Source organism: Chrysemys picta, chromosome 9, assembly GCF_011386835.1.
Source record: "Chrysemys picta bellii isolate R12L10 chromosome 9, ASM1138683v2, whole genome shotgun sequence".
Lineage (NCBI taxonomy): Eukaryota > Metazoa > Chordata > Testudines > Emydidae > Chrysemys > Chrysemys picta.
Window position 1 is genome coordinate 26347325 of NC_088799.1, and position 10855 is coordinate 26358179.

The following is a 10855-nucleotide window of genomic DNA, read 5'->3' on the forward strand; positions in this document are numbered from 1 at the left end:
TGCTCAATGTAAAAAAGTATAGACAATTGCTGAGCAGTAAATTTTACCTTCTACTGAATTATTGGATAAGTCAGCTGCTAAAAAGTTGAAAAAACAGTTCCTCATAATATGGAGAAAGATCTGTGATATTTCAGAAGACAAACAGCAAACAACTGACTGTCTGAGTCAGACAAGATGGATGAAGTAATATCTTCTATTGGACTAACTTCTGTTTCTTTGAGTAAGTGATTATTTCACTTAGCTGACTCTACAGATGTAGCAAACTGTGGCATTTTGCTGTCTTACGCAAGGCATGTATGGAATGATGATATTCAAGAATAGTACTGTGAAAGTTCCTCCTCTACCTTGGTGGGTCCTGCGCTTATTGGCAGATTTTGCTTGCCTCAGAGATTCACAGTAGCCCTCAGTTTGGCCACTTTCGTGGCTCAAATCTGCTGTTCACTCAGATAACCCTCATCACTGGCCAATGTGGGGGGAAAAAAAGAGTATGAGCAATCCCCGCAGTTTCTGTTGATTCACAATGTGGGTCAGGGAACAGCCCAGAGACCTTCCCCTCTGGGGGAACCTCCTGTGCTGGATCAGGAATTGGGAGGTTTGGGGGGGAACCCTGGCCTGCCCTCTACTCCGGGTTCCAGCCCAGGGCCCTATGGACTGCAGCTGTCTAGAGTGCCTTCTGAAACAGCTGCGGGATAGCTACAGTTCCCTGGGCTACTTCCCCATGACCTCTTCCCAAGACCTTCTTTGTCCTCACCACAGGACCTTCCTTCCTCCTGATGTCTGTTAACGCTTGTACTCCTCAGTCCTCCAGCAGCACGTCCTCTCACTCCCAGCTCCACACACACACACACACACACACACACACACACACACACACACACACACACACACACACACACACCTCACCCCACTAACTGGAGTGAGAGCCTTTTTAAAACTAAGGGTATCCTGATTAGCCTTAATTCTAGCAGCTTCCCAATTGGTTATAGGTGCCCTAATTAGCCTGCCTGCCTTAATTAGTTCTAGAAAGTTCCTGAGTGTTCTGGAATAGTCCCTGTTTTCTTACCCAGGGAAAAGGGACCTGCTTAACCTGGAACTAATGTATCTAACTTCAACCACTCTCTTATAGCCATTTGGCCTGACCCTGTCACAGTACCTATTTAGTATGGATAAGCCTATTCTACGACTACTGTTGATATAGTTGATACACCGAATAATTATATGCAGTTGGTGGGATTGAGCTGGACTAGGGTTGCCAACTTTCTACTCACACAAAACCGAACACCCTTGCCCTGCCTCCTGCCTTGCCCCTTTTCTGAGGCCCCACCCTCCATGTGTGGCTCACTGTCCCCACCCTCACTCACTTTCACCGGGCTGGCTTAGGGGACTGGGGTGCAGGAGGGGATGAGGGATCCGGTTGGGGGTGTGGGCTCTGGGGTGGGACCAAGGAGTCAGAGGGGTATCAGGGCTGGGTCAGAGGGTTGGGTTGTGGGAGGGTGAGAGCTCTGGGGTGGGGATGAGGGGTTTGGGGTGCAGGAGGGTGCTCTGGGCTGGGAGTGAGGGGTTCAGAGGGCAGGAGGGAAATCAGGGCTGGGGCAGAGGGTTGGGGAGGGGGTCAGGGGTGCAGGCTATGGGCAGTGCTTACCTCAAGCAGCTCCCAGAAACAGCGGCACGTCCCCCCTCCAGCTCCTATGTGGAGGCGCTGCCAGGTTGCTCTCCACACTGCCCCATTCGCAGGCACCACCCCTGCAGCTCCTACTGGCCTTGATTCACAGCCAATGGGAGCTGTGGGGGCAGCACTTGGGGTGGGGGCAGCGTGCAGAGCCCCCTGGCTGCCCCGCTGCATAGGAGCTGGAGTGGGGGACATGCCAGCTGCTTTCTGGGAGAAGTGCAATGAAGAGGCTAACAGGGAGCCTGCAAGCCCCACTGCGCAGCACTGCCAACCGGCCAGTCAACGGAGCCGCCAGGATTCCTTTTCAAGCAGGTGTTCTGGTCGAAAACCAGACACCTGGTCACCCTAAGCTGGGCAAAACATGTTGATGTTACAACTGGTGGAGCCCTTTTAGCGATGGGGAAACATTCAGGAATTGTGCAAAGAATCCTTTCAAAAGTATCTAATGCAGCAGGGAACCACTGTTTCCTACACAGGGAAACATTAGCAGCTAAAGGCATGCTACCTGAGATTCACACACACACAAACACAATATGAAAGATTGACAGCCCTAATTATAATCGATTGCAGTTAACACACACTTAAAAAAATTAAGTGAGATTAAAAAAGTTAATCATGATTAATCGCACTGTTAAACAATAGAGTACCAATTGAAATGTAAAGATTCTTGGCTGTTTTCTACATTTTCAAATATATTGATTTCTATTACAACACAGAATACAAAGTGTACAGTGCTCACTTTATATTATTACTTTGATTACAAATTTGCACTGTAAAATAGTATTTTTCAATTAACCAAATACAAGTACTGTAGTGCAATCTCTTTATCATGAAAGTGTAATTTACAAATGTAGATTTTTTTGTGTTACATAACTGCACTCAAAAACAAAGCAATGTAAAACTTTAGAGCCTACAAGTCCACTCAGTCCTACTTCTTGTTCAGCCAATCACTAAGACAAACAAGTTTGTTTACATTTACAGGAGATACTGCTGACTGCTTCTTATTTACAATGTCACCTGAAAGTGAGAACAGGCGTTTGCATGGCACTTTTATGGCCAGCATCGCAAGATATTTAGGTGCCAGATGCGCTAAACATTCATATGTCCCTTCATGCTTCGACCACCATTCCAGAGGACATGCTTTGATGCTGATGATGCTCGTTAAAAAAAAAAGTGTTAATTAAATTTGTGACTGAACTCCTTGGGGGAGAATTGTATGTCTCCTGTTCTGTTTTACCCACAATCTGCCATATATTTCATGTTATAGCAGTCTCGGATGATGACCCAGCACATGATCATTTTAAGAACACTTTCACAGCAGATTAGACAAAATGCAAAGGTGGTACCAATGTGAGATTTCTAAGGATAGCTACAGCACTCGACCCAAGGTTTAAGAATCTGAAGTGCCTTCCAAAATCTGAGAGGGACGAGGTGTGGAGACATGCTTTCAGATGTCTTAAGAGAGCAACACTCCGATGCAGAAACTACAGAACCTGAACCACCAAAAAATAAAATCAACTTTCTGCTGGTGGCATCTGACTCAGATGATGAAAATGAACATGTGTCGGTCTGCTCTGCTTTGGATCGTTATCAAGCAGAACCTGTCATCAGCATCGAAGCATGTCCTCTGAAATGGTGGTTGAAGCATGAAGGGGGCATATGAATGTTTAGTGCATCTGGCACGTAAATACCTTGCGATGCCAGCTACAACAGTGCCATGCAAACGCCTATTCTCGCTTTCAGGTGACATTGTAAGTAAGAAGCAGTCAGGAGTATCTCCTGTAAATGTAAACAAACTTGTTTGTCTTAGTGATTGGCTGAACAAGAAGTAGGACTGAGTGGACTTGTAGGCTCTAAAGTTTTACATTGCTTTGTTTTTGAATGCAGTTATTTTTTGTACATAATTCTACATTTTTAAGTTCAACTTTCATTATAAAAAGAGATTGCACTACAGTACTTGTATTAGGTGAATTGAAATATACTATTTCGTTTGTTTTTTACAGTGCAAATGTTTGTAATAAAAATATAAAGTGAGCACTGTACAATTTGTATTCTGTGTTGTAATTGAAATATTTGAAAATGTAGAAAACACAGAATACCATTTAAATATGTTTGTATGATTGTTTAATGGTGCAATTAATCCAGATTATTTTTTTAAATTGCTTGACAGCCCTAATTATAATTTACAATTTTCACTAACAAAATGGCAAGAATTCCTGATGCTTTCAGGTTTGTCAGGAAATGGTTAATGAGTATGTCCATCTACTTTTCCCATGCTGAGGTTCATTGGCTGTCCCATGGCAAAATTGTGTCTACAAACTGAAACAAGTTGGCAGTTTTTCTTTATGAAAAACAAAAAGACTAACCTGGCATTGCATGTTGTGTATCTGGCAAATATATTTGATCAGCTAAATTATTAGAATTTGTCTTTACGGGGCCATTAATACCATCACTTTGAGCAAACTGACAAAATTGTGACATTCAAAAACAAACAAAACAACCTACTTTATGGAACAAACATGATTCAGAAGGTAGGATGAACATGTTTTCTAATGTGTCACTAGACAAAAATACCTGGGAAGATTCTGTTGTCCGGGAAGCACTGAAGAAAGTTAGTCTGTAGTCATTTAACTAAATTACACACTAGATTCTGTGATTACTTTCCAGATGAGTAACTGAAAGATGAAGAATGGATCTGGGATCATTTGAAGTAGTGTTGGAAAACATGAATCTGTCTATGGTGGAAGAATGTCAGCAGGTCCAGTTGTCTTGCGATCGCAATCACAGAGAAAATGTACTTGAAATGAGTATTTCCCAGTTTTGATGCAGCGCTGCAGGTGAATATCCTTCTCTTCCTAGTCTTGCTATTAGGACTGATTATGCCATTCAGTACTACATGCTCATGTGAAACAGGATTTTCAACCTTCAATCAACTGAAAAATAAAAGCAGGAACAAACTGGATGTTGAGCATGACCTTAAGATTGCACTGGCTACAATTACACCAAACTTTGATAAGCCTCAAAGAGAAGCAACCTCAGGTTACTCATTGAATGAAATATTAAAATATAGTACTTTGTAAGTACTGTATTTAAAATAAGTCCTAATGTGTACATTATATCATTGGCAAAAAATATATTTAGTAACCCAGATTTTTTTTTTGCACTAAACCACTGGGTCATGACAGGCCTTCAGGGCTTCCAAGTGCATCCCACTCCCAAGCCCCAAAAGATTGAGAATCAGTGATCTAAGTCATAGTACTCAGAGATAATTTAAGACCTGGAAGGCAGTCTGGCATAGTCCATCAAATGTTCATTTATCTTCAGATGGTGTATTTGAAGGCATGAGTCCAGCTTCTTTAGATTATCCTAAGAACATTTCCTAAGGCTTGTGATTCATCATTTTCTCTCCTTGAAACTTAGTTACAAATTAGAACACAATGAAATATATTTTCATTTCCTTTGGTGTCATTTGTTTTGTGGTACCAGGAAGAAATAGAATTAAGCACTGGTTAAACCCCTGGGGGTAAAGAGCAGACTATCCAATAGCCTTATAGTGTCGCCAGCTGGTACAACACTCCCCAACAGTCAGAGTTGGGTACAGGTGATATTACTATGTACAACTGGGATTTAGTGCTGCAAAACGAAGACTGACAATCAAAGCAAGAGTGTTACCTATGCATGCCTGTTTTCATGGCTATACTTTATTCTATGCTCTATTACTTTTATTGTAATTACAGCATTTCCCAAAGTTAGCCCAAACTGTTGATTTAAGATGAATTACAATGTGTAAAGTATCAGAGGGGTAGCTGTGTTAGTCTGGATCTGTAAAAAGCAACAGAGAGTCCTGTGGCACCTTTAAGACTAACAGATGTATTGGAGCATAAGCTTTCATGGGTGAATATCCACTTCGTCAGACACATGTAATGGAAATTTCCAGAGGCAGGTATAAATATGCAGGCAAGAATCAGTCTGGAGATAACGAGGTTAGTTCAATCAGGGAGGGTGAGGTCCTCTGCTAGCAGTTGAGGTGTGAACACCAAGGGAGGAGAAACTGCTTCTGTAGTTGGATAGCCATTCACAGTTTTTGTTTAATCCAGATCGGATGGTGTCAAATTTGCAAATGAACTGAAGCTCAGCAGTTTCTCTTTGGAGTCTGGTCCTGAAGTTTTTTTGCTGCAAGATGGCTACCTTTACATGTGCTATGGTGTGGCCAGGGAGGTTGAAGTGTTCTCCTACAGGTTTTTGTATATTGCCATTCCTGATAGCTGACTTGTGTCCATTTATCCTTTTACGTAGTGACTGTCCAGTTTGGCCAGTGTACATAGCAGAGGGGCATTGCTGGCACATGATGGCATATATAACATTGGTGGATGTGCAGGTGAATGAACCAGTGATGTTGTAGCTAATCTGGTTAGGTTCTGTGGTGGTGTTGCCGGTGTAGATATATGGGCAGAGTTGGCATCGAGGTTTGTTGCATGGATTGGTTCCTGAGTTAGAGTTGTTATGATGCGGTGTGTGGTTGTTGGTGAGAATATGCTTAAGGTTGGCGGGTTGTCTGTGAGCGAGGACTGGCCTGCCTCCCAAGATCTGTGAAAGCGAGGAATCATTGTCCAGGATGGGTTGTAGATCACTGATGATGCGTTGGAGAGGTTTAAGCTGAGGGCTGTAGGTGATGGCCAGTGGAGTTCTGTTGGTTTCTTTCTTGGGCTTGTCTTGTAGCAGGAGGCTTCTGGGTACATGTCTGGCTCTGTTGATTTGTTTCCTTATTTCCTTGTGTGGATATTGTAGTTTTGAGAATGCTTGGTGAAGATCTTGGGGGTGTTGGTCTCTGTCTGAGGGGTTGGAGCAGATGCGGTTGTACCTCAGCGCTTGGCTGTAGAGGACTCTGTGTAAAGGACTCTGTAAAAACTCCCTTCTGTTGACAATTGAAGTTGGAGTAGCATTGATGCCTACTGATACCTTGTCTGTTAAAGTTTTGTGGTGTGATGGTACTGTATACATTATTTTTCATTTATTGTGTAAATCAGGAAAGATCATCCTTTCAGATTACAGAACCTAGAAAAGTTTTGGGAACTCAAGAGTCACAAGGAATTCAATTTAGAAGAACAAAAGCTTTAAGATATAAAGCATATATGCAACATATTGTATTCTGGCTCCCCCTCTCCCCATGCTCTGGTCTCTTTTTCTGTGTCATTTTAGTCTTTTATTATGAGTTTTTGCTTTTATAAACAATAGCAGATGATCTAGGTTTACAAGATTAACAGACTTGCATATGCCATGCTTGGTTCTAGTGGCACAATCCTTTCAGGAAGTGGAGTCTTAGCACATGCTTTTGACATCTAAGATAGCGAGGACTTATATACACACCAGACTAATTTCCGGTATGTTATTTTATGAGGAAACAATCCTCCCCAACAGCAAATAAAACTTGTAGTGAAAACATGATCATAATCAAGACTATATATAAACGGTCAACCCTTTTGAAGCAGTGAAAGTTAACATGATGGTGGGATTTGAATAACTGCTGTGAAACTCTATGAAAGATTTGCAAAACTCTGTTCAAGTCCGTTTTTAGTGCTAGTTCTGAGTAACAATGGCACATGAGAGGGTTTTCTTTTGTAGCTAGAACAGTTATTTAATTCAAAGTTCCCCCACTTTGTTCATGAAAACCTTGGGATCAAGTCCTTTTAACTCTGTGCTTGAAGTATTTTCACCATTCTAAAGTAGAAAAGAGGCGGTAGATGGAATTCACAGGACAAAGCGGGACCAGTGAGATCATCTAGTGTAAAATATGAAGAAAAAAAACCAAACAAGAACTTTTAGGGCCTGATTCTCATTTACACTGAGGCCTCTTTGCAGCATTCTGGCAGAATAAAGGGGCTTGAAAGTGGATGTAAAGTATAGATACAGCCACAGCAGTGTATAGGTGCCTTAGTGTAAATTAAAAATAATAATAATCAGGCTCTTGTTATATAGAAAAAGAAAGATAAGACTTAAGATAATTTTGGTAGGAACATTTTAAAGTAGTAACAACTACAGTCCTATTAGTTGTAATTTATTTCAAACGAATCAAAGAGATATTAGTATTCTTGAAGTATATCCCTATAGACAGAGTTTCAGGACTGGGAAATGCTCCAGTAGCAGAACTTGTATCATATGGGGGAAAGTAACTTGCTATTTTCAAAATGTTAGTAATTAGAGCATGGGTGGAGTGTATTGATCAAAAACTGTTTGTCTGCTAGTGGATGTCTATCTTCAGAGAACAGCCATGTTGTTGTATACCACAGCTATGAGGAAAGCTTTCTCTGTAGTATATTGTCATGGGATGTATTACCACACGCACACCACTTGCCCCACAACCAAAGGGTTAATACAGGCACAGCCAGCCACTGCTGATTGGGAACCTCACAGCAGCTGGGAGTATAAAAGGTCTGGGAAGCAGAGGGGCTGCTAACAGAGGAATAAGCAGGCTGGAGAAAGGAATTCCTGTCAGCAAATTGCTGAAGAGCTGCCCAGGGACAAAAATCGCAGAGGAAGACAAATGGACCTACAGTTTGAAGAGCCTGCAGAGGCTTGAGGGAAGGTAGGAAGAAGTTCAGGGCACTGTCAGAGTTGGCAAACCCTGGTCCTGCTTGTCTAGCCCCGAGCTGGAACCCAGTTGAGTGGGAAGGCCTGAATTCCCCTGCTAGCCCCCGATGGACTTGAGAACAGGGAGGGTGTCATAACTATAAACTATAAACTATAACAGCTGTCCTGTGTACAGTACTATAAAATCCCTCCTGGCCAGAGACTCCAAAATCCTTTTCCCTGTAAAGGGTTAAGAAGCTTAGGTAACCTGGCTGGCATCTGACCTAAAGGACCAATAAGGGGACAAGATACTTTCAAATCTTGGGGGGGGGGGGGAAGGCTTTTGTTTGTGTTCTTTGTTTGGGAGGGTGTTCGCTCTCGGGACTGAGAGGGACCAGACATCAATCCAGGTTCTCCACATCTTTCTAAACAAGTCTCTCCTATTTCCAACTTGTAAGTAATTAGCCAGGCAAGGCGTGTTAGTTTTCCTTTGTTTTCTCAACTTGTAAATGTACCTTTTACTAGAGTGTTTATCTTTGTTTGCTGTACTTTGAACCTGAGACTAGAGGGGAGTCCTCTGAGCTCTTTAAGTTTGATTACCCTGTAAGGTTAATTTCCATACTGATTTTACAGAGATGATTTTTACCTTTTTCTTTAATTAAAAGCCTTCTTTTTAAGAACCTGATTGATTTTTCCTTGTTCAAGATACAAGGGGTTTGGATCTTGATTCACCAGCAGTTGGTGGGAGGAAGGAGGGGAATGGTTAATTTCTCCTTGTTTTAGATCCAAGGGGTTTGGATCTGTATTCACCAGGGAATTGGTGAAGGTCTCTCAAGGCTACCCAGGGGAGGAAGTTAGCCTTGGGATGGTGGCAGCGGACCAGAGCTAAGCTGGTAGTTAAGCTTAGAAGTTTTCATGCAGGCCCCTACATTTGTACCCTAAAGTTCAAAGTGGGGATACAGCTTTGACATGGTGGCAGAGCGGTGGGATCATTTTAAACCCAAAAGCCAGTAAGATTTTTTTTCCTTCTAGCTGCTTGGAAAGCCGAGCTGGAAGTAGATGCATATCTTATCTCTCCTTGCCGGAAGGCAGAGGTGTTAAGTTTTTTTAACAAGGTCCTTTGTTAAGAGAAGTGTTCAAATGAGCAAACAAAAGACAAGGTAAAGGGAATTTACAAGCTGAACTGTTTTTTTTTTTTTTTCTTTTTACATCCTCGGGAGTAGCTAGTTAGAAAGTCTCTGTTAACTCAGCAGCAGCCAGAGCTGAGAGCTTTCCAGTTTCAGTCAACTGCAGAGGGGGTGACCCAGCACAAGAAAACAGGAAAATGACTACAAAAGAAGAAAAAGCCAAAGAGGAGGCCCACAAGAGAGCTATGGAGCTGAAAGAAAAAGAGATGGAGGAGAGAGAAAAAGAAAGGAAGCATGAACTGGAAGTAGCAAAGGCTAAGCAGGATGCACCAGCCAATCCTAACAACCCTCCTCCAGGTACCACTTCCCATCCCCGAAAATTCCCCACCTACAAGGCAGGCGATGATACTGAGGCCTTCTTAGAAAATTTTGAAAGGGCCTGCCTTGGATACAGCATCGCTGCAGACCAGTACATGGTAGAGCTGAGGACGCAGCTCAGTGGACCCTTAGCAGAGGTGGCGGCTGAAATGCCTAAGGAACACATGAACAGTTATGAACTTTTTAAAAACAAGGCCAGACTCAGAATGGGGCTAACACCTGAGCATGCCAGTCAGCGGTTCAGAGCCCTCAAGTGGAAACCCGATGTGTCATTTACCTGGCATGCCTACCACATTGACAAAAATTGTGATGCCTGGGTGTCAGGAGCAAATGTTAAATCTCTGGAAGATCTGGTTTCCCTAGTAAAAATGGAGCAGTTTTTAGAGGGTGTTCCTGAGAAAATAGAAAGGTACATCCTAGATAGGAAGCCCAAAACTGTAACTGAGGCGGGGGAGATTGGAGCCAAATGGGTGGAGGTGGCAGAAAAGAAAAAAAACTAGTAGCAGTTGGAGCGAATATCAGAAGGGGCAAGCCGAAACAAAACCTTACCACCGGGGACAACCCAAGGCCCCACCCACATCCCAAGGGAAACCCCAGACTCCTTCTCCCTCCACCACACCAGTCTCCACCAACCAACATCGCCCCGGTGATACCTTAGCAGGGCGATGTTTTAAATGTAATGAACTGGGACATATAAAGGCTCACTGCCCCAAGAACCCCAACCGATTACAGTTCATTACACCCCAATCACACCAAAGATCCCCAGACCCAGATGCCTCTCTCATACCCTCGGAGCGAAGGGAAACCTTGAGAGTGGGCGGAAAGAAGGTTATCGCTTGGAGGGACACTGGGGCACAAGTGTCAACTATCCACCAATCCCTAGTGGACCCCAAACTCATCAACCCGGAGGCTACAGTGACAATTCAACCCTTCGTGTCACAGTCTGTAACCTTGCCTACAGCCACGTTGCATGTCCAGTACAAGGGCTGGTCAGGAATGTGGACTTTTGCAGTCTATGACAATTATCCCATTCCCATGCTGCTGGGGGAAGATTTGGCCAACCATGTGAAGCTAGCCAAGAGGGTGGGAATAGTCACCTGCAGCCAGGCTAAGC

The 10855-nt window shown here is 43.2% G+C and overlaps 1 long non-coding RNA gene across 2 annotated transcripts in view; it reads left to right on the forward strand.

The window, feature by feature from the left end:
* Positions 1-5233, forward strand: part of LOC135973664 (uncharacterized) — a 166652-nt gene extending 161419 nt beyond the window's left edge. For both annotated transcript variants that reach the window (XR_010590614.1, XR_010590613.1), the window contains one exon: positions 4337-5233. This is a non-coding gene — a long non-coding RNA (uncharacterized LOC135973664). The remainder of the gene's footprint in view (positions 1-4336) is intronic.
* The last annotated feature ends 5622 nt before the right edge of the window (positions 5234-10855 follow it).